Source organism: Pantherophis guttatus, chromosome 7 (genome assembly GCF_059756535.1).
Source record: "Pantherophis guttatus breed Tessera chromosome 7, ASM5975653v1, whole genome shotgun sequence".
Lineage (NCBI taxonomy): Eukaryota > Metazoa > Chordata > Lepidosauria > Squamata > Colubridae > Pantherophis > Pantherophis guttatus.
The window spans coordinates 15,068,092-15,093,115 of record NC_142069.1 but is presented as its reverse complement, the minus strand read 5'-3'; the positions used below and the strand labels follow the sequence as shown (position 1 = coordinate 15,093,115).

The 25,024-nt window shown below is 41.7% G+C and overlaps 1 protein-coding gene across 14 annotated transcripts in view; it reads right to left on the bottom strand.

Annotated features, from left to right (window-relative positions):
• MICAL3 (microtubule associated monooxygenase, calponin and LIM domain containing 3) overlaps nucleotides 1–23,550 on the bottom strand; it is a 205,664-nt gene extending 182,114 nt beyond the window's left edge. For 6 of the 14 annotated variants that reach the window (XM_087873076.1, XM_087873078.1, XM_087873080.1 and 3 more), the window contains exon 1: nucleotides 23,102–23,550. The gene's annotated coding sequence lies outside the window, so the exon portion shown is untranslated. The remainder of the gene's footprint in view (nucleotides 1–23,101) is intronic. The other 8 variants (XM_087873088.1, XM_087873079.1, XM_087873081.1 and 5 more) reach the window with 2 other exon arrangements.
• Nucleotides 23,551–25,024: the final 1,474 nt, after the last annotated feature.

Genomic DNA, 25,024 nt, shown 5'->3' with positions numbered 1-25,024 from the left:
TCTGAAAATTTAAAACATGCTCAGCTGTTAGAGATTTCTGAAGTAGAGGATGCAATAAAATCAAGGCTATTTTTAAAATTCAGGTAGTCCTCATTTAATGCCTGCTTTGAAGTTACAACAGCGCAGAATGAGGGATATCTATGACCAATGCTTGTAGTTCGGGTCACTGCAAAATCCCCAGTCACATGATTGCAATTTGGCACCTGGTAACCAGTTCACAATTATGACATCACTGCATCACATGATGAGATTACTGCGCCATTTGCAACCTTCAAAGCTAGCTCCCAACAAGCAAGGTCAAAGGGGAAGCTACCAGATCACAAATGGCAATTATGTGATTATGGGATAGTACAAACACAAGGGATTTGTTTAACAGACAACTGGAGCTGCCAGAACTGCTGTCATAAGTCGGTATGGTCACAAGATGCCTACGTTGCTTAGCCATGGAGTTCCTGGTTCCAATTATCATCAGTAGGTGAGGATTGCCTGTAACCAGCCACGGCAGCCAAATAATTTTGCACAGCGGTGCTTCCATTTTCAAAGGCCAGACAAGAATTAGCCGCATATTATATTTATATTTTATATTGGAACTTTCGTGTTTTATCTTCTTCTGAAGGAAACATGCAGATTTTTCCCAGAACGGTTATAAAGAAATCAGTAGATTTTCTTTTCATTTTCAATTAATCATGATTTGTAATCCATTTAATTCCAAGTTAATTTTATGATTTAACAAGCCAGGATTTTCTGAGCCCATTTTAAGAGGATTATGTTGGCCTGCTCACTTCCAGACAGCTATTTGTGGTTCTTATTTTCTAAGAGTGCCTGTAAAATCTTGTTCTTGTCATCTTAATTAAATAAAAAAAAATTTTTTTTTAAATAATACAGAGACTTCTAAGTACCATCAAGTGCTAGAGCATTGTTAAGGCTAAACAAAAGAATGTTAGGCTTGGACAAAACAGCAAGACATTATCAGTCTTCTCTAACCTGGTGCCCTCCACATAAGTTGATCTACCGCCGGTACGCTGCTCAACCAGCATGAGTAATAAATCAAATAGTTGGCAATTCCAGGACTTGGTATCCAACACATCTGGAGACAACCAGTTTGGGAAAGGCGCTCTTTCAAACAAACACTCAAGTAACATCTGTAAAGTCTGCCAACATTTTGGATCTTAGGGATTTTGTGAGGCTTTGCTAATCTCTTTGATTAAAAAGCTCAACTGTTCCATGGGAAGTCACGTGCTCCGGTTCTCTGGTTTCCAACATTTGCCTGATACACCCTCAGCAGATTCCTTGGTAAATGTTAACAGCTGGTGAGGTGTTGAAAGGATGCATTTTTGTGTAAAATATACTGGAGTGGTTCTTTTATAGTTTTAAGTTACAGTGTTTAAAAGCACAACTCAGCAGCTTCCCAGGCAGACTTTTAATACAGGAAAAGTTATACATTCAGTTCAGTAGCGACAAGGCGAATAAGAAAGGAAGGACAAGACCAGTCAGTGATTTACTGACTATGGAAGAGATACCGTGGTCCTCAACTTACGACCACTATTTATTTATTTATTTATTTATTTATTTATTATATTTATATACCGCCCTTCTTCCGAAGGACTCAGGGCCTTGAGCCCAAAATTGAGCCCAAAATTTCTGTTGCTAAGTGAAACACTTGTTAAAATGAATTTTGCCCCCTTTTACGATTTTTCTTGCCACGGTTGTTAAATGAATCACTGAAGTTATTAAATTAGTGACAGGGTTGTTAAGTGAATGTGGCTTCCCCATTGACTTTGCTTGTAAGAAGATGGCAAAAAGGCGATCACACTGTAACCCTAGGACACTGCAACTGTCATAAATATGAGTCAGATGCCAAGCATCCGAATTTTTGATCATGCGACCATGGGGATGCTGCAACGCAGGGTGGATAAAAATCAATGATTTTTTTTAAAAAATCAAAAAAATCAGATTTTTTTGATTTAAATCGGATTTTTTTTATTTTTATCGAATTTATTTTAATAAAAAACTTTTGGGGTAATCTATTGTAAGATAGTTTTCTATTTAAGATACATAAATAATTTAGTTTATTCAGCATGAAATGGAGCTTAGTTATGTAGCATGAGGCTGTATATTCTGCAACACTGGGACTATCGGTGAGTCAACAGTGGGTCAAAGGAGTAGCAGAGATGACAGTTGCTCTTTAAAAATTATGATTTAAATCAACTCGATTTAAATCAAATCCACCCTGCTGCAACGGTTGTTAAGTGTTGAAAAAAATGGTCAAAAGTAACTTTTTTCAGTGCCGTTGTAACTTTGCTCACTAAATGAACTGTCGTAAGTCAAAAAATATATGTATTCATATTCAATCTGGGAGGGCCATGGGGGGGGGGAGAGAAGGAAAATTAGCCTAGAATTGGAATTAACTGTGATGAAACAAAATTGTTTTGTTTATTCATGATAGTTCTAGCTTCAAGAGGGTTCACAATGGGAACAAAACCTATAACCAAGAAAAAGCAAACATATAAAAGACCATCATTGAAAGCCCAGGGAAAATCCAACACATAGACAATTTCTTGTTGTTGTTGTTGTTGCTGTTGTTGTTAGTTGCGGAGTCGTGTCCGACCCATCGCGACCCCATGGACGTTGCTTCAGGCCTTCCTGTCCTCTATCATCCTCTGGAGTTCTTTTAAGCTCACGCCTACTGCTTCAGTGACTCCATCCAGCTACCTCGTTCTCTGTCATCCCCTTCTTCTTTTGCCCTCAAACTTTCCCAGCATTAGGCTCTTCTTCAGGGAGTCCTTCCTTCTCATTAGGTGGCCAAAGTATTTGTGTTTCATCTTCAGGATCTGGCCTTCTAAAGAGCAGTCAGGGTTGATCTCCTCTAGGACTGACTTGTTTGATCGTCTTGCAGTTCAAGGGACTCACAGGAGTCTTCTCCAGCACCATAGTTCAAAGGCCTCAATTCTTTGGCGCTCAGCCTTCCTTATGGCCCAATTTTTACAGCCATACATTGCAACTGGAAAAACCATAGCCTTGACTATATGCACAGGCAATTTAGGACAACTCAAAGGGCCAAAAAATGGAATAATCTCTTTTTTTATGATAGCCTTTCCAGGTTCAAAGATCCAGACCAACAATATCTGGGGAGAAAGTTACAGTATTTGGTAGCACTACATATCAAAATAGTTTTCTCTGCAGTAGCTACCACATCTACCAATCTTTACTCCTGATCTCTAGTGATAAAACAGTCTATTATGTAATAAAAAATAATTTGCTCCATATTTACAAATCATTCCCAAGGGAAAAAAGTGGGTTACTAGTCACAGTAATGATGTATATTTTGTATTTTAAAAACCCTATATTTTATATCAAGGAGGGGGAGGGGGAGGACAAGGACAGGAAGGAAGAAGAGGAGGAAGAAAGAAGGAGAAAAAAGGAGGAGGGAGGGAGAAGGAGAAGACAAAAAACTTCCAAAAATTCCAAGGGGGACCGACTTGGCAGTCACCAAGAGTGAAGTCTGACTTGAAAGCACAGGAACCTGACAAATATGTATTTATTTCAATCTCTCTTCTGAAACAATAAATGCACTTTCTTAAATGGAAATCTTGAATGAATGGCATTTTTGGCCTAAAATCAGGAACTGCCTTTAGTGTCTCTATTTAGGCATTTCCCCATGATACAAGCTTCTAAAAAGAGAATACTACTTACAACACTATATAGAACACAGAATACTATTAATTGGATTTTGCTGCTCTGCTTAACAAGTTTCTTGGCAGTATAAAAAGGAGATAAAGTAGAACTAAGTACAAACACATAAAAACATGTTGCAGCTTCTCCAACCTCACAATAAGGTATAAGTACAGAAAGTTGCTGTGCAGTTTTTATTGTACTTTGGAGAATTGATACAGCCAAAACCAAATAAGCCATCTTTGAAAACTGCATACTTATTTGATAAAGGCGACAGTTAAAAGTGCAAATTTTTTTCAGATTGAAATAAACAAATTTGCAGAATTCTAATTGCAATCCTTCTTCTTCTCAAAGCCCTTATCTGCTAACACTTGTCTAATATGAAATCATGATGACTAACAGCCTGCTTTTTTTTAAAGGTTGATATAAAACATAGATCATTCTATGACAGCAGCCCACAAAACTGCATTAGACTTGGCAAAAACATGTCATCATATGACCTAAGGCTGGTCAGTTAGGGAAGAGACGATAAAGGAAAAGGAATGCTCTTTGCTTGTTCCTTAGAGGATATTTCTTTATTGTTGTTACAGCTTTCTTTAAATAAAATAGAAAAAGTGGAAATGCTTTTTAAAGAACATTAAGTAGACAGCACTCTGCTTAAACAATAAAAAGGGCACTTCATACCAAATAGGAGTATAAAGGAGAAAAAAAAATCTGATATAATCAAAAACCGAGTCCTAATTTTTGCTACAAACAATTGATACCTGGTTTGATACTACTTTTAGAACCCTCCAAATCAGGGGTGGGTTCTACTTAACTTTCCTACCGGTTTGTAATGGGGCCGCGCGCACGCACTTGCTTTGCTTGCACACATGCGCTTCTGCGCATGTGCAGAAGCTTCCTGATGATGTCGGGGTCAGTGGGCGGAGCTTCCCGCCGGTTTTACTACCGGTTCTATAGAATCGGTCCGAACCGGGGGCAACCCACCACTGTTCCAAGTACTTGATTTAACTTCAAACTTGGCAGCTTTAAGACTTGTGGACTTCAATTCCCAGAATTCTCCAGCCAGCATAGCATAGTCTTAAAGCTGCCAAGTTTGGGGACCCCTGATTTAACATCACAAACATAAGGAATAGTTGGCAAATGTTCCACAAATTGAAAATGATGCAAAGTGACAGACAAAGGTCACAGTTCTGACACCAAGAGTTGGTAGTTAAAGTTCCGTGTCCAAACCCAACATTACCAAGTCAGGGTAGAGATAGCTGTCTGAAATTACAAGGGATTTGAAATGACTCCTCTGGGGCCATGTACGTATTTTTAAATTATGATTTCACCAGCCCAACTCTGCTTAACCCAATCTCCCTCCAGATGTGCCAAGCTGCAACTGGACATGGTGAAATTGAATCCCGTATCAGCAAAGTAAATAATCCACCCATTCCCTATCTATTTGTAGGCTTCCCCTTCCTCAACCAATGGTCATACTATCTCTGAATATTAGGGAGTCATAGACCAACCTGCTTAGATACCACGTTAGGAAAATTGCCTGAAATCTTTCAGTGACAGAATGAAGATTGTTCTGGTTGAAATCTCAATGGTACTGGTAGCTCTAAGAGGAGATAAAAACTGTTTTCGACACACTGATACTTAGGAAATCAAAATATTTATCAGCTCTATTTAAGAGTCTGTTTTGATCTTGTTTGCAAAATAATACACCTACATAGATTTAAATATGCTACTTTGGAAATCAAAATATTTATCAGCTCTATTTAAGAGCCCGCTTTGACCTTGTTTGCAAAATAATACATCTATATAGATTTAAATATGCTACTTAGGAAATCAAAATATTTATCAGCTCTATTTTAAGAGCCGGCTTTGACCCTGTTTGCAAAACAATACATCCATATAAATTTAAATATATATTTACTCATTCATTGCTTGTGGGAACCTTCCATGGGTGAATAACCAATAAGATTATTCTGTGCCTTTGAAAAATGGTGAGCTTCCTCCCAAGTGGGTGATATGAAACTTCCAAACTAAATTCCCTTAAGGTATTTCCTGGAGGGGTTTAATCGGGATTAACCAGAATAGCTAGTTTGCTCTACTACTGTAAATGATTACATGTGCAACAAGAGACTGCTGTTTGCTTTGAAATGCTATTATTTCGTCTGTAAACTCCATTAACAATGCCATTCTGGACTTCTGTTTAGCGTGGGAGGGTTATTCGGATAGCGTGACATCTATTCAACCCAGAAAAAAAAATGAGGGTGGGTGTTTTGTTTTGTTTTTTGGAGACTCCATTAGGGTGGTTTTATGAGGAAATAGATCCTCCACATCGTAAACTGTAAATGACATTAGTAGCAGTGGTGGTATTCAGCGGGTTCTATCCAGTGGTGAAATCAAAAATTTTTTACTACCGGTTCTGTGGGCGTGGCTTGGTGGGCGTGGTGTGGCTTGGTGGGCATGGCAAGGGAAGGATACTGCAAAATCTCCGCTCCCATCCCACCCCAGGGGAAGGATACTACAAAATCCCCATTCACTCCCCACTCTGGGGCCAGCCAGAAGTGGTATTTGCCAGTTCTCCGAACTACTCAAAATTTCCGCTACCGGATCTCCAGAACCTGTCAGAACCTGCTGAATAGCACCCCTGCATTTGAGGCAGGATTTAATAGTGGATAACTTTTATCCTGATTATTTTCTCCTTGAGGTATTCTTTTAATTTCAATTTCTTTTTAAGCCTCATTTATATTAATTGTTAGGATAGCTTTTGATAAAAAAAAGATTCTTTGAAAAGAACATGATCTTATAATATTTTAACAAGTTAAATTATTACAGAAGTATAAACTCTAACGACTCACATTCTCTTTAATACAAAGCAGACTGTAACAATAAAACAAATCTTTCTGCATTAAAATTTAAAATGCCACGACATTTTTTTTAAGCTGCAACAGATAAAAGCCTAAGTTCTAAAATGCAAACCTGTAACATGGTTTGTTTGGGGTTTTTTGACCGTCAATTATGGTTTATATAAATCCAGTCAATTGTGGTTTGTTTAATAAAACTTGGTTACCTGATGTGAGCCCTAGTTCAAGAAAGCTGCTCCTCTAGAAACTTTTATATACAAAACTGTTCTTTTTTCGTGCCCATGATGAGAGATATAGAGCGTCTCTTCAGTATTTAACAGATCAACAATTTTGCAATCTAAATGAAGCACATACATTTGCATATGTTTTTAACTTCCTTGTGAAATCTAGGGTTTTAATATTTAGAAGGCTGAATTGCAGAGCATCTGATATGTGAGAAAACACCATTTTGCTGGGCCTTTCACAACCAAATGTTTAAAGGTTGTGTTGGAGTTTGAAAAAAAAACTCTTTTAAGATTTCCCACTGCTTTTTTTGAGAAACACATCTAAGTTTTCTTTATAATTTTATTATTTATTTAGTTATTTATTTATTTCCTATTCTTAACCAGGGCTCTGGGCAGTATACAATATAATCAATATATAAACAACACACAAATTGAACATTAAAATACTAAAATTAAGATTAAGAATAAAAAAAAAAATAACACCGCAGAATAATTTAAATTTCAAATAATTTCAAAATTACCATAGAAACTGTTATCTCTTCTAATCAATAAGGAAGTTTGATGAAGAATGTCAATAATTTTTGCAGAAAATACAACTTCAGCAACAGAGTGATCAACGCCTGGAATGCTCTACCCAACTCCGTTGTTACGGCCTCAAACCCGCACAGCTTCAAACTCAAACTGTCTACTGTGGACCTCACCCCATTTTTAAGAGGTCCATAAAGGGGACATGCATAAGCGCACCAGTGTACCTACCGTCCCTCTCCTACTGTCCCCGTTTATCTGTATTTACTTCCTTTGTTCATGTTTATGTTCATACCTATACTTGTTATCTTGTACATGTTTGACAAACAAACAAATAAATAAATCAGGGGTGAAATGCAGCAGATTCTGACAGGTTCTGGAGAACCAGTAGAGGAAATTTTGAGTAGTTCAGAGAACTGGCAAATACCACCTCTGGCTGGCTCCAGAGTGGGGTGGGAATGGAGATTTTGCAATATCCTTCCCCCAGGAGTGGGGAGGGAATGGGGATTTTGCAGTATCCTTTCCCTGGAGTGAAATGGGAATGGAGATTTTGCAATAAGAGCGTGGTGGCGCAGCAAACTAAAGCACTGTTATTAACAGCGCTGTTATTAACATCAGCTGCCTGCAATTACTGCAAGTTCAAATCTCACCAGGCTCAAGATTGACTCAGCCTTCCATCCTTTCTAAGGTAGGTAAAATGAGGACCCAGATTGTGGGGGCAATAAGCTGACTTTGTATAAAATATACAAAAGGATGAAGGCTATTGTTTAACGCATTGTAAGCCGCCCTGAGTCTCCGGAGAAGGGCGGCATATAAATCAAATTAAAAAAAAAATCCTTCCCCTGCCACACCCATCAAGCCACACCCATCAAGCCACGCCATGCCCACCAAGCCACGCCCACAGAACCGGTAGTTAAAAAATGTGGATTTCACCACTGAAATAAATAAAATAAATAAAATTTGTTTTAGCTCAAGTCAGTGCATCAAGTAGACAAATCCAAACACAAAAATGTACTGGAGAAAAAATTATATAAGCACATATAATGGTAAGAGACTATGGTAAATATTAGATTATAAACAGAACATGTAATTCATCATAACTGAAGTATTCATAATTAAGATATGCCAACACTTGCTTTTATAAGTAGTTGCTTAGTTTCCTGGGCGGTCAATATTTAAGAGCTTTTGCTGGATTCATGACTTACGGATGGATGATCCTAACAGGATATTCTCAGTTGACACAGGATTTTCTGCTTAAAAAGCAGAAGAGAGAATCTATTTGGGCAAACCGCAAAAAGACATAATATATGAATTACTCATAAATGGAAATTTATACAAAGAGAGAAAAAAATAAAAGTATGATTTGGTAATGTCGTGACTGGCCCTAAAAAGCAGCTTTCAATGAGTTAACTCTACAACAATTCGATTTTTTTTCCTGAATCATAAATTATTGTTATGCACTGCTGTCATGGGGAAAATAGGAAATAGAAAATAGGAAAGAAATGATTACCCGCTGAATTCCACAATATGTATTATGAAATGCAATATCCTTTTAGATTAATTTTTTTCACAGAGGTTACAAGCTTAAGCAAATAAAAAAAAAACACTTCTGAAAGTTTGCTTTCAGCAACAAGGTGTAGCATTTCAAAAAATACAGGATTTATTAAGAGGTTGTTTGCCCAACTGAAACTATCAGCTCTTGAACAGCTTAAATTCCATGCAATTTTCCTTTCAACATCCTCCAAGATTAAAAATATATTAAGAGTGTTCAACCTTACTTAGCTGTGGTTTCTGATAAGCAGCAACATACCATATCCAGAAACACTAAGCAAAAATACTACAGTGTGTTTGTGTGTGTGTGTGTCTGTGTGTGTGTGTGTAAAATTTATATTTCGCTGACAAAGAAATAGAGGGAGACTAGTATAGATCTATTTCAAGCTATTTAGCTCTCATCAGCTAGCCATACCCTTACTTGGATTCGAACTTGGGCTGCCTGCATGTTAGGCAGATTTGGCTCATGCACAGGGTTGGGCTATTGGAGGTTTGCAGGGGTTCGGGAGAACCTCTAGCTAAGATTCTGTGCAGTTCAGAGAACTCCCAAGTCCCACTCCTGGCTGGGCCACACCCACCCCTCCCAGGAGTCCTCACGCAGCCTGTTTTGGATGCAGGTAAGTGCAGGGCATACACAGAGGCTCGGGGAGGGTGAAAAACGGGCCTACCAGAAGTTCGAGAAGGCAGGAAACGGGCCCGTTTCCAGCCTCCAGAGGGCCTCCGTAGCCTGGGGAAGTCGTTTTTGCCCTCCCGGAGGCTCAAAAAAAGTCTCCGGAGCCCAGGTAGGGCAAAAACAAACACACACACACCGCCGTGGTGCAGGAGGCTGACTAGGCCACACCCACCATGGCCACGCCCATCCAGCGACCAGGCAGAGAACCCCTTGCTAAATTTTTTGAAGCCACCCCTGCTCACACATCATGCTAAGCCGAGGTTTCCTTAAACATGACTTACTTAAAACAGCTCCAACCGATTGGCTTTGCTCAATATGCAAAGCCACAAATCACAGTTAATGAAACTGTGAGATTTGGTTCACATTCTTCTTCAATCTGATGCTCTGCAAATATTTGGGACTAGAGATATTAGCCTTTTAAAGAACAATATTGCTAGCTGATACTGATGTAAATTCTCATCCAAGAATTAAGAAAATCAAATAGTAAAGCAAAGGGCCAGTTTTGTAGTAGTTAAGGTACCAGGCCAGAAACCAAGAGATTCAGAGTTCTAAACTTGGTGTAGGCACAAAGCCTGTTGGGTAACCTTGGGCCAGTCACTCTCTCTCAGCCCTAGGAAGAAGGCAATGGCAAACTACTTTCAAAAATCTTGCCAAGAAAAGTGCAGGAACCAGTACTGGCAGTCACCACGAATCAACACTGACTTGAAGGCAATAATAATACATAGAAATTTGATACTGTACAATTTTATTTTATTCCTACAAGAGAAAGAAAAGATCCATGTTGAGGTTTAATGGATTGTAACATCAAGTGGCAGGCAGAGTTTAAGATATCGAAGACTCAAATTCAACTTCCTGACTTTCAGGAACATAACAGGCCATTGGAGGTGGCTGAAATCTTTTGATTCTGGGGAGGGATTTTAACGGCTGGCATGGGAGCACAAAACCTTCCTCAGGCAAACTAGGTGCATACCTATCTTCCAAAACTACCCCAAACCTTGAAAAGCAAGTTGAAATCACATCAAGAATTCAGTCATTTTGCCACCAAATATCGGCATTATTCTTGAAATCAGGTGACAATGGTTACGTATAGGATGTTTTGCTGGTAAATAAGTAATTTTATTAGGGTCATTGCAGAGGTGGGTTTCAGCAGGTTCTGACCAATTCTGGAGAACCGGTAGCGGAAATTTTGAGTAGTTCGGAGAACCGGTAATAAAAATGCTGACTGGCCCTGCCCCCATCTATTCTCTGCCTCCCAAGTCCCAGCTGATCGGGAGGAAATGGGGATTTTGCAGTAACCTTCCCCTGGAGTGGGAAGGGAATGGAGATTTTACAGTATCTTTCCCCTGCCATGCCCACCAAGCCACGCCCACCAAGCAATGCCACGCCCACCAAGCCACATCCACAGAACCAGTAGTAAAAAAGTTGAAACCCATTGTCCCAGACAATACAAAAACACAATAAAACACACGTAATAAATAGACCTATGAGCGTGCTTAGTTTATTTTGCTATTAGCAGAACATAAACTCTGTAGGCTACAATTATAAGCTTAGCAATGGCAAGAGTTATTTTAGGCTCTCTATTCACCAAAAAACACACACCATATGTATTATTCTTCTGTCCATTCCAGAAATGGGCTAAAAAAAGGGGGTGATTTTCCAAAATTTACCATCCAACACCATTGATAGCAAGCTTTTGAACAGCAATAGAAGTTTATAAACTTCTATGAAGTTTATTATGTTTTTTAACATAAACTTGTATGAAGTTTATTATGTTTTTTAACATAAACTTGTATGAAGTTTATTATGTTTTTTAACATACAAATGCTAGTTTAAAATAAAATTTGGTATATCAGATATATTCTGGTGATACTTTATTGTATTCTGTAATATATTTCTACTTCAGTAGCATGTAAAGTAAGTAAACTGGTCTGCAAGTCATAGCTCTGTTTAGACCAGGATGCTTTAGAATGGTGACTTGGCCCCTGATCATTACCCAAGTGGTTACATAGGGCTAGATTTGAAAATGATTTTGGAAAATAGAGCTGGCATCATGCACAGTGGCCAAGTGCATGGGGAACCCCATCTTCTTATATATGCTGCACTAGATATTTGAGAGGAGTGGGTCAAGCTATTTTCCAAAGCACCTGAAGGCCAGACAAGGAATAATAGATGGAAACTGAACAAGGAGAGATTCAACCTTACGAGATCGCCTTCTCCTACCGATAGCCTCCCAACCACCAATATGCTCCCACAGAGAGGGACTCCTCAGGGTGCCGTCGGTCAAACAATGTCAACTGGTGACCCCCCAGGGGGAGAGCCTTCTCTGTGGGGGCACCTGCCCTCTGGAATGAATTGCCCCCGGAGATACGGATGATCCCTGACCTACGCACTTTTCGCCGTGCTCTCAAGACGTTATTGTTCCAACAAGCTGGGCTGGCCTAAACATGAATTTTAATGGTTGTCTTAGTTTATTTTTAAAAATATTGGGGCCAAATTATTTAATATATTTTAAATTGTTTTTAAATTTTATGCATATGTGTGTTTTATTGCTGTATGTTTATCGGGAGAAGGGTGGTATAAAAATTTAAATAATAAATAAATAAATAAATAAATAAATAAATAAATAAATAAATAAATAAATAAATAAATACCTGGAAATATTTTCTGACAGTGAGAGCAATCAACCAATGGAACAGAAGTTGCCTTCAGAAGTTGTGGGAGCTTCATCACTGCAAGCTTTCAAGAAGAGACTGGACTGTCATCTGTCAGAAATGGTGTAGGGTCTCCTGCTTGGGGGGGGGGAGGGTTGGACGGGATGACCTACAAGGTCCCTTCCAACTCTGTTAATCTATTAAAAAGATGCCAGTGGGCTTTCAAGCCCAAATCAAAGAGCTGGTCATGACATAAAAAGTCCTGTACAACATGGCATCAAATCAGATCAAGGACCATCTTACCAACCTGTCCAATTTGGTCTTCTAGACCTGTTAAGGATTCTGCTCCCTTGAGAAATCCATGGGACAGCGACAAGATGCCAAACCTTCTTGACTTCAATCCCCAGTCTATGGAACAGAGTTTGTGTCTGAAATATGATCGTTCTCTTTGTATTCACAAAGGTCCTAAAATAGTTTTTACCCCAATGGACCTTTGGACCATTGTATGACTTTTGGCTGATATAACTTTTTCCCAGGTTCTTTCTGCCTCTCTCCCAGGTGTGGCCAGATGCACCAGCTTTCTCCCACCTGATCATTCTTAAGATAGGCAGGACTCAAATTCCTGAGTGCCATGAAATTCAGTCAGTGCCATTCCCAACACAACCGAGAAATGCTAGAGTGGGGATGCACAGAGTCCCAAGATTACTCACTTCATTTTCTCAGAGATGGTCCGGCAATAGGAATTAACCCACCTGCCCCTGAAAACAATAGGATCTAAGCTTTAGTTAGCAGGCCCCATTTCTTGGAAAAAGGTTTTATTTCGTGTTTGTGATAACATGTTATACTTCCAATCTATGATTTCATGCTTAAGAGTTGAGCTTTCGCGGGTGTCACATTAAATTAAACATTTAATTAAAAAATAAATAAATGTGCTGTAGCCATAGCACTTATGAACAGTATGCGTTGGCTAGAGCCTCATCCATGCTAAGTTGAATTGAGGACCTGGCGGTATATCTTCTCTTTTAGTCTTCCCTTAAATTGCCACCTCAGGGGCAAATTTTGGCACCAATGTTAATCCTTGCAATTTTTATGTCTTGTTCTGCTGGTGCCTGGTTCTACTGACAGCCAACGCCTTACAGCTGACTGCCCTGTTAGTCAGCAGAACTCTGAGCTATCTGTCACTATTACTTAAGTCAAGTACTTACTCCCGCTCAGAGCTTTTTCTACAGAGAATCAACTTAAAATCCACGTTGCTTCCTGGTTTTAAGACAGGGGTCTCCAACCTTGGCAACTTTAAGCCTGGAGGACTTCAACTCCCAGAATTCCCCAGCCAGCAAAGCTGGCTGGGGAATTCTGGGAGTTGAAGTCCTCCAGGCTTAAAGTTGCCAAGGTTGGAGACCCCTGCTTAAGAGACAGACGGAACCCTTCATCAAACTAAAGAACAGTGGTATATTCTCAGTAGTGAGAATATGTTTTAAACCTCAAGTTTCTTTTCAATTCTTCATGTTTTACTTTTTGACAAGGCAAGGGTTCCCTCAGCAGAAAGCCCAAAGTGACAGAGGAAAGGAAGAGAGGAAGAGATGCTATTAAAATGGAACAGGAGGAGGAAGTGTGGCGAGTGTGGATACTCCTCGTGGCAATGGCATTAAATGGGTTGTATAGTTAGCGCTCGACTTAACGACTGTAATTGAGCCTGCAATTAGAGTTATAAACCATTGTGGTCATTAAGCGAGTCACTACTGACTTTCAACATTTTTTTTTTGCTGCAGTTATTAACCTAGCATTATACCCAATAGGCAGGCTTTCCAGGACCTGGAAACCTATAAAAAAATGTCAAAAATTGCATGAATGTAAGAGCGAGCCACTGCAAATTTCTGTGAAGGTGAGCCAGTTGCTAACGAGCCAGAATGCGATTCTGTGTGTGTGTGTGTGTGTGTGTGCGTGCAAGCGCGCATGTCATAACTTTGAAATTGGGCCGTAAGTACCTTTGGGGAAATCTGTCATAACTTCGAATGGTCGCTAAATGACTGGATGCAAGTCAAAGACTACCTGTAGCAGGAGGAATAAGTCTTTACTTATTTGCTGTTGGCCAGGAAGAGCAAAATGTGGAAGGAGAAGGATAATAGGGAGAATAGAAATTTATTTATTTATCGGATTTATATGCCGCCCTTTCTCCACAAGGACTAAAGGCGGCTCACAGCAATAAGCAACAAGTCCAAATTAAAATTCAAACAATAAAAGAATCTAAAATTCCCATTAAAACCCCTTCAGTCCAGGCCAGCCTGGCGAAACAACCATGTTTTAAGGTCACGGTGGAAAGAGCAAAGGTCGGGGGCCACCCAGAGCTCCAAGGGGAGCTGATTCCAGAGGGCAGGTGCGCCTACAGAGAAGGCTCACTCTCTAGGGGCCGTCAGCCGACATTGCTTGGTTGACGGAACCCCAAGTAGGCCCTCTCTGTGTGAGCGCACCGGGCAATGGGGAGCTGTTGCTGGCTGCAGGTGATCCGCCAGATATCCTGGGCCTAAGCAAATACTGGGGTGATCTGGGTCATGTGGCTTTAATATTGGCACAACACGGCAGGTGACACAACCTTATGCAGGTTTACAATCAAGCAAGGTGTGGGGACAGAACATAGGTGGTGGGTAGCAGCAGGGATGTCAATCAAAGATCTCTTGGGAAGTGGTGGGAGAGGTGGCAATAGCCTATATGGCTAAAGCTGGGCCGAAGAAACAATAGGAACACAGACTTCAGATCCAACAGATTTGTCTCCTCTTTCTAGAAGCAGTTTAAGTGAAAAATTAGCCCACCGCAGCCAAAATCCATTACATCAAGGTCTGTTGAACCGAGGTTTTACTATATAATGCATGGTTTAATTCCAACAGAAAGTTGCAATCGCTGAATCTGTTGAACAGAGAGCCTTTGGAGCCAAGGTTTAGTAGGCCCTTGGCTGTGTGATGTTCAAGCAACAGAGGTTTTTATACACCTCACAACTATCTTTCGTGCAACTCAATACCATCCTATGTCTCTAATAAATTTCTATGCCAGTGATTACCTCTTTATAAAGCCATGGCAGAAATACAAATACAGCTCTTGAATTTGCAGGGCTAATACGTACAATACTTGTATGTAATTAATTCTTCTGCCAAGCATCTTCTTCCACATTCAAGCTGTGGAGAACGTGTAAGTTTATTGCCGAGCACATCACTGATTATGACCTCTTTAAGACAAGTATGAACTCTATTTTGTTCCAAATTTAGGTCTTGAAAAGAAATGTCTCCGTTATGTAAGACGAACATTACTGACCTAACTTTCTGAACTCTTCAGGGAAAGATTTCTTAAGAATATGTGTTAATATTTGCAATTCCTCACGGGAGGGTAAAAATAGGTTAAGAAATTAAGGAAGCCACATAGCAAGACAACGGTGGATTTTCAGGTTTAAGGCCAACACAACTAACGAACCAAGACTGAATATCCAATATTCTCCATTTTATTGTAGAAGTTGGAAATTGGAAAATAGTTCTAACCAAAGATTCAACATTCATCCTAAGAATTGTGATGGCTGGTACTTAACCTTAAACCTATGTCAGATTTTTGTTGGTTTTGCTAAATTAGGCAATGATTCAGAAGCCTTAACATGTCCAGGACTTGTCAATAAATAATGATTTCAGACAGTAGTTAACTGGAGCCTATTACCTAAGACATAATTGGTAGATCTGCATATATTAAATAAATCCTGGGCCTCTTCAACAATAATTCTGCAAGCACCACTCGCTACAACTGTGGATGTCTAAGATTTTTCACTTTTCACTGTTCCTTCAAACATAACATTGTGAAGCCACAAGTTTCCCCAGGAGACAAATATGATTCTTAGCATAAAGATAGTAGTGTAATATATGAGGACGGCTCAAAGTTTTCAGCTGGGATTTGCTAATCTGCCTTCCTATCACACAGTAACTTTGGCTGAAGGAAAAGAGGGAGCGAAAGCAGAATTAATCTAAGAGAACCAAGAGCAGGAAATGAAGAGGATTTAAAAAATAAATGGGAGGAAAAAATGAGTCCAAAACTTAGATTAATCAAGGGGAAAGTGTAGGTAGAAAAAGGAGAGGAAAGGATTTTTTTCTGGCAATATGGATATCTGTTTTCCCTCACCTTTCACCTCCCTTTTTTAGACTTTTATTTTCCACCTCATCAAAACATGTACTACAACCAGTTTGAATCTGCTAGATGTTTGTGTATGAAATTCACTTTTAAAGAATTTGTTTAATAGGCTTCCAAAACTGTTGAATAGCTAGCAGTTCTGGGAACAATGCTGTTAATTCAAGGTGCTGGCTATCACCTATAAAGCCCTACATGGCCTAGGCCCAGGGTACCTGACGGACCATCTGCGGCCAGCAACAGCTCCCCATCACCCTGTGCGTTCCCACAGGGAGGGCCTCCTTGGAGTGCCGTCGGCCAGGCAGTGTCGTCTGGCGACTCCTAGGGAACGGGTTTTCTCTGTGGGCACACCTACCTTATGGAATCAACTCCTCCTGGAGCTCTGGGTGGCCCCTGACCTGCGTTCTTTCTGCCGTGACCTTAAGACATGGTTATTCACCAAGCCGGATTGAACTGAAGGGGTTTTTAAGGGGAGTTTTAATGGTTTTTAACACTTAATATTGATTTTATCTGTTTTTATTGCTGTGAGTCGCCCTGAGACCTTTCCAGAGAGAGGGTGGCATATAAGCTTAATTAATTAATAATAATAATAATAATAATAATAATAATAATAATAATAACAACAACAACAACAACAACAACAACATCAACAAAGACTTAGTCACTAGTCATGCAGAATAATAGCTATGCTACACAAGAGGTACATCATTCTTAAATTTACAGCCGAATGCACAGAAGCTCTCGGCACATCACAAAAGTCTGCAGAGCTCAAGGGGACACAAATAGTGATACCTGTACAATGACGCAAGCAGAGGAACACCACAGGGTACACAGTTGTATCAGGTATCTCAATGCAGGTACATAATTGCAGCATTTGCACAATCAAATCAACACCAATGTGTTGTCATTTGGTGTTGCTGAAGTTTGCAGTGAACGCAGTAGTTCAAATATTATTTATAAATTAATACCTAACATTAATAAGGATAGAATTTCCATGATTCTAAGAAACTAGACCAAGACAATTTAATGTAGTGAATATGCATGGTTACATACAATTACATATTTATTCATATCTTTACCTTTCAATAATTCTACGCTTAGATTTCTCAACAGAAAGCCTAAAATCTTCTCTCAAAATACGTAGTCCTCAACTTACATCCATTTGTTTAGTGACTATTCAAAGTTACAACGGCACTGAAAAAATGACTTATGACTGTTTTTCACACGTACAACTGCTGCAGCATCCCTATGGTCACATGATCAAAATTCGAATGCTTGTCAGCTGACTCGTATTTATGATGGCTGCAGTGCCCTGGGGCCACGTGATCCCATTTTGCGACCTTCTGACAAGCAAAGCCAATGGGAAAGCCAGCTTCGCTTAACAACTATGATACTAATTTGAAAACTGCAGTGATTCACTTAACAACTGTGGCAATAAAAGTTGTAAAATGGGACAAAGCTCATTTCACAACTGTCTCACTTAGCAACCAACATTTTGGGCTGAACTGTGGTCGTAATCGAGGGCTACCTATAAGCACTGTTAAAACTGCTTGAAACTCGCCATAATGAACTTTTCATGTTGGTTTTAAAGAGCTTTAAGAATGTCAAGGGAGGGAAGCCTGCCTTTTTCTCAGCATAAAAGTGAATTTTGCCTACTCTGTTTCCAATGTTCTTGAGATAAATTTGGAACAACAAGCAGAAGCATAAACACCAATAACCCTGCAGGTACGGCACAGAGATACTATTTCTCCTATAATCTATTAATATCAACCTCCCAAGCTTTCAGCTGTTGTTTTACAAAGAGTAGCATTTGACAAGGTAAAGCTGACTCTTACCTCCAGCTTTCAACAGACAATAAAACTCCTTCTGGATTTACAGCAAAGTAAGGTTTGGATAATGAATCATCCTTGTATTTGGAAAAGTAGCTTGGCAGGGAAAAAGCACACACACATGCGCGCACACACACACACACACACACATATACACACACACACACACTGGTACATTACAAAACCATTCCCAGATATAGAATGGTACTGACCTCCAATCGGACTAGAGAGACAGGTCTAGGAGATCAACTCTATGATCAAAAAGCCTAACGGCTGAAATGGAAATCTTGGGTCCATTATTCTTCTCGTCTGCAAAACTGAATGCCAGCGGAGACATCAACTACTAGATTTTAAGAGTCTTACAAGGCTGCTGGAAGAAGAGAAAGATGCCTTACGTGCATTGAATCAAGGATGGCATGCAAAAATAATTTAACAAATAAACCTCATTTCCCATTATTTCCTCCTATAGCTATAGCTAACTTTTATAGAGTGTAGCTTGCCTTCCTCCAATTCAGAGAGCAAAAAAAGCAGAGATAAGAATATATAGGGTCTGCATTATTACTCCCCCCCCCAAAAAAAATTATGTACGACAGAGACCATGCACATGTAAGCTTTCAGTGAGCACACCATCATATTCAAGCCCTTACTACATACACTGGTGCTGACTGATATATTAAAGTTGACATGCCAGCAGTAAATAAGCCAGAGAAATGCACCATCAACACACAAGTGTTATATAATAATAAGGGAGAGGGCCATAAAATACTAAGTAGTGTAATGAAATAGAACTGCTTGAATGGTTGCACTTTCAAATTGAAGCATATCAAATTCAAAACGTTTTACCAATCCCAGTTATGTACCGTATGTATGAGTCAAAATATGAAAAATGCATTGAATTACAAACATCTTGCCCTGAGGGCACATCCATAGTTCTCCCACCATTCGCTGTATCCCTGCAATGACCCTGGAAGGTAACTTCTACTGGAAATAATGATTGCATAAGGTGTGCGGTTTCAGAGCCTGATATCTGAACCACAGTCTAAGTCTGTTCAAAAATACTTCTCCTCTCCCTGAGGTAATACTTTTGCAAAACGAGATTTAAAATGAGGTGGAGACCAAAGCACCATTCTACTCAACAGGAGCATCAGGATTTGGAGGAGATCTCTGAAAGAAAGGCAAAATCCCTTCAAACTGAGTGTGCTTTGTTAGTCGCGAAGTCGTGTCTGACCCATCGTCACCCCATGGACAACGTCCCTCCAGGCCTTCCTGTCCTCTACCATCCCCCGGAGTGCATTTAAGCTCACGCCGACTGCTTCAGTGATTCCATCCAGCCACCACGTTCCTTGCCGTCCCCTTCTTTTGCCCTCAATCGTTCCCAGCATTAGGCTCTTCTCCAGTGAATCCTTCCTTCTCATTAGGTGGCCAAAGTATTTGAGTTTGTGCTTAGCAACCATAATTGGCACAAGATGGCCACAACTCTCTCGCTAAGCTCTGTGGCCAGTAAGTGAAAAATCATGCATCTGCAATAGGCTTACAATGTCTCTTGGTTGGTAAGTGAAACATTGGGTGAATGCCCCTTGCAATTTTATTGCTGGCTCTCCATTGACTCTGCTTGTTGTCAAGTACAAGAATGGCAATCACATGACTGTGGAATGTGGCGGGGGTCGTAAATGCACACTGGTTGCAAAGTGCTTGAATGGCAGTCACATGACCACAGTATGTTGTGATGGTTGTAAAGGTTAAAATGCAGTAACTCTGCCCACTGCTGGGAGTTTGGTCCTGACTGACTCAAGGTTGACTCAGCCTTCCATCCTTCCGAGGTCGATAAAACGAGAACCCAGATTGTTGGGGGCAATATGCTGACAGTTGTAAACCACTCAGAGTCCGGTAAAGCACTATGAAGCGGTATATAAGTCTAAGTGCTATTGTCACTGCTACAAGGATTAGTTGCAAAGCTTATTTAACTTCAAACAGTCATGAAACAAAGCAGTCAGTAAGCAAGGACTTCCTGTACAACTCTGCAGACAAGCTCGGTCAGGAGGAGACTATATGTACCAGGAAAATGGATGATGGCCTTTTCTCCAGTCTAGCATCCATTACCCGTTCTCCTAAGAAATATGTTTATTGAACTGAAGTATATTGACTTAATCAATTGGGCATTGATACATCTAATGAAAATCAGGTCCAACAATCAACACACATACCATTTGCCTTAAATCCTAGCTGAAAAATTTAAATATATACTACTGAAAAATATTTCCCTCCCATTCTGGACGTTACTCAAAAATTCCTCACTATATATCACCAATTCTGAACATGATGATACTTGAAAATCCAACAGGCATTTTAGAGACTGACATCAGCACTGGGCATCATTCTTCTGAATGACTCAAGGTAGTTTCCTGCTGAAGAAAAATGGCAGTGACTGAACCCCTCCTTCCCTTCACAGTTAATGGACAACCAACACCTGACTCAATGAAACGGCGATGAGGAAGGACATCTCCTCCAGGCATGCTAAAATAATACACACGGATAGCAAAAACCAGCTTTATTTCCAAGTCGATGAGAATGGAAAGATTTACACTTCTCCTGGGGAAAGATGCTTCAGGCATCATCTAAGGAGTGCCTGGAGTAAACAGTGGAACCTAATACATAAAATAATCCCAAGAGGGAGGAAAAGCAATGAGTTGTGTCTAATACAAAAGACCGCTTTAGATAAGAGAGGTGAAGCAGTTTACTGGTTCATTAATCATCTCTCATTTTATACTGAAGCTAGATAACCCCTCAATAAATCCTGCTCAAACAACTGCATTGGAAATCATTTAAGAAAAGGTTGCTGAGCTTTCTAGAGCAATTCCAAAATCCATTTAAGTTCTAAACTTGACTGCCCCTGGAAAACCACTCAACAAGTAAAACTGTACTATCTTCCACCACCGCTAAAAATGTAGGCTGTTTTCCGTTTGTTTCTTTTGGCTTTCCTTTAGCCACACACGGGATTTAGCATGCTCACAAATCCAGCCTAAGCTCAACTTGGAAGATAATTGCTCTGCCTTATAGCCCTTTGGTACCAGATCATGCTTTCAGCCCAGCAAAATGGGCTGCAACGGCATATGGTGAGCAACGGGACACAGAAGGTGGATCTGGATTTACTGTTCGATGCCTGCTATTCGGCAAGGCTGTCACAGGTTTCTGGCAGCTCCAAGCAACAACCCATATGTGTGCAAGGACTGTGAATAACGTCTAACCGAAACAACTATTTGGGTTCTTCGCATGCATGCATTTTGCAATCGGATATTACGGTTGGGCTGGGAATCCTAGAGGAAAGGATACCGAATTTGCAAAACTTGGAACTCCATCCACTTTTATCCTAAGGGGCTAATATATCACCCCCAAACCAGGAATGATACTGGATTGCAAAACAAATCTCTTTTTTTTTTTTCCACCCAGACAAGAGTTCAGTGTTTTTGAGACAGAATGACCCTGTTGCTTCCCAAATCACCACTTATCTCCGTGAAATACACATTAAGGACAAAATTGCTTTCTCTGGCCAGCCTACATACACACTGGATGGATTTAAGACGGTCAGATCAAAAAAACGTTAACTCCCAGGCCAGTTTAAGCTTCTGCACCATAGAAAGTCAATACTGCCCGTTGCATCTTCTCAAGGCTCTCCTTTCGCCAGCGTGAACACAGCCAAGAGCAGGCAAAAGGGGCAACGGAGGAGGGGCACGGGGGGGGAGGGGACTGACTTCAAAACAATCGTCGAGGGCTAACAGCTTTCTTCGCCTTCCTTGGCACCAAATAAAAGCACGAGATTTCAATTCGTCCTGTCTCCACCAGCAGCCTACCTGTATATCATCGTAATTGGGATCTAAACCAGGGGTCTCCAACCCTGGAAACTTTAAGCCTGGCGGACTTCAACTCCCAGAATTCCCCAGCCATCTTTGCTGTCTCCACCAGCAGCCTACCTGTATATCATCCTAATTGGGATCTAAACCAGGGGTCTCTAACCTTGGCAACTTTAAGCCTAAAGGACTTCAATTCCCAGAATTCCCCAGCCAGCTTTGCCAGAGTTGAAGTCTTCCAAGCTTAAAGTTGCTAAGGTTGGAGACCCCTGATCTAAACCCATTTAGAATTCTATTGCTAATTCGGAAACCTGGACTAACCCAGATCCGAATAATCCCCAAAAAAAGAAAGAAAAAGGGCAACACCGTATGGATGAATTAATACCCACTAATGCAAATCCCTGCACCCTTCCTTAAGGATCGTGAATAAAACAGGTGCTGCTGCAGCCTTCTTTCTTTCTTTCTTTCTTTCTTTCTTTCTTTCTTTCCTTCCTTCCTTCCTTTCTTCTTTCCTTCCTTCTCTCCCTCCCTCCCTTCCTTCTCTCCCTTCCTCTCTCTCTCTCTCTCTCTCTCTCTTTCTTTCTTTCTGGCAGCCCCCCCCCCACCTCCAGGTCCGAAGGGAAAAGGCTAGGGCTTCAGGGAGCACCAAGGGAGGGCGCTGCTCTCCCGTTTAAGGAAGGGACGAAGGGGAGCCAGGAGGGCTTCCCCTGCCCAGAAGGACGACAATATAATATATATATATTATCTATCTATCTATCTATCTATCTATCTATCTATCTATCCCAACCTCTCCATAATCCCCATTTATTCGCTTGCAAGGCAACCACCCAGCCAACGGCGTCGAAACTGCCCTGCGGAGGGCAGCCTTCCTCCGCCCGATCACCTTCTTCTTCTTCTTTTTTTTTTTTCCTTTCTTTCTTCCTTTCTTTTTCCCACGCAATTTGCAAGGAGAGGCCAGCTTCCACCAAGAGGTAACGGCGGAACGGCCGATGCCAGCTCACCCGCCCGCCAAAGCTGCCTTCTTAATCGCCGGGGCTTGGAAACCAGCCAGCGGGGCCACACAATCCCGCCTCTCCCTCCCTCCCTCCGGCCGGTAAGACTGCAGCCTCCCGTACTTGCCCTCCGCTCATGACCGGTGCTTGCAAAGTTGAATCCCGGGCAAAGTCCCGCTTTGCAAGGACGGGCGAGATCGCTCCGGCAGGCTGGTTTTTTTTTTTTTTTTTTCTTCCCCCACCGCAGAGCGCGCGGGGATTTTTCGGCGCTGGCTCGCCCCGCTTTGGCGTTCCAAGGAGCGCTCCGGGCTTGTCCTCTCGGCCGCGCGGGAGATGGAAGGGAGAGGGCGGTGCAATCTCCCAAAGCAGCCGCCAGGCGATCTCCGCACACACCTTTGGCCGCGGTTAGCCTCCTCCGCCGGACACGCGGGGAGGGGGAGAAGCCTCCTCTTCGCCTCCTTTCCTTAAAGGGCCAGGCGGTGCTGCGCTCCAGGGCTTCTTGCCAAAAGCGCAGGGAGAGAAGCGTCCGCTCATTGGTCGCTCCCGCCGGCGCCCCTCACTCGGCGGCCCCCGTTGGTACGCTCCGAATTTTGATACAAGCGCAAGGGCAGCGGTTGGCTGAGGCTCGATTAGGGGTGGAGGGATGCGAAGGGGAGCGGCCAATGGGGGCGCGCGAAGCGTGGCTCAAAGGACTGCAGCAGGGCCAAGGCGCTAGACCCTTAAAGGAGCCGCGACGGAGCCGTTCAGGTGTCTGGAAACGTCCCAACATGAACCGGGGAAGAAAAGGACCGCGCGCGCGGAGACACGGAAGAAAGCAACCTACCTACACACGCCCTGCTGGGCCCACGTCACGGGCGACGTGAGGAGAGACCCAGCGGTGACCTCCCTTGTTTGCATCCCGAAAAGAAACTTTTATTTATTTATTTATTTAAAAAAGGGACATTCCAAGAGGCGCTTAAGCTCGAGAAAAATCATTCTGGCAACGACTTTTGCTCAGGAAAAGCCGTTGGGGATTTGGCGCTGTATTTTTCCGCCAGCTCGATTTATACGCAGGATTTCCTAATACTGTACAGTTTAAGGGGTCCAACCTTGGCTACTTTTAAGTCTTGCGGACTTCAACTCCCAGAATTCCCTTTCTTTCCCCCCCCATTCTCCCAGGGAATTCTGGGAGTTGGAAGTCCACAAGACTTAAAAATAGCCAAGGTTGGACCCCTTAAGGCAGTGTTTCTCAACCTTGGTAGCTTGAAGATGGGTGGACTTCAACTCCCAGAATTCCCTGGGAGAATTGGGGGGAGGGGGAGAAAGGGAATTCTGGGAGTTGAAGTCCGCAAGACTTAAAAGTAGCCAAGGTTGGACCCTGTAAGCCAGTGTTTCTCAACCTTGGAAGCTTGAAGATGGGTGGACTTCAACTCCCAGAATTCCCTTTCTTCCCCCCCCCATTCTCCCAGGGAATTCTGGGAGTTGGAAGTCCACAAGACTTAAAAGTAGCCAAGGTTGGACCCCTTAAGGCAGTGTTTCTCAACCTTGGAAGCTTGAAGATGGGTGGACTTCAACTCCCAGAATTCCCTGGGAGAATTGGGGGGGAGGGGGGAGAAAGGGAATTCTGGGAGTTGAAGTCCTCAAGACTTAAAAGTAGCCAAGGTTGGACCCCTTAAGGCAGTGTTTCTCAACCTTGGAAGCTTGAAGATGGGTGGACTTCAACTCCCAGAATTCCCTGGGAGAATTGGGGGGGAGGGGGGAGAAAGGGAATTCTGGGAGTTGAAGTCCTCAAGACTTAAAAGTAGCCAAGGTTGGACCCCTTAAGGCAGTGTTTCTCAACCTTGGAAGCTTGAAGATGGGTGGACTTCAACTCCCAGAATCCCCCAGCCAGCAGCGCTGGCTGGGGGATTCTGGGAGTTGAAGTCCGCCCATCTTCAAACTTCCAAGGTTGAGAAACACTGCCTTAAACTGTACAGTAGGAGCAGCGCATTAGAAATCCTGCGCTTCGTGGGCGAAGTTTAGCAACGGGGGGAGGGTATGTCAAAAAAACCCCCAAAACCTCCCGAA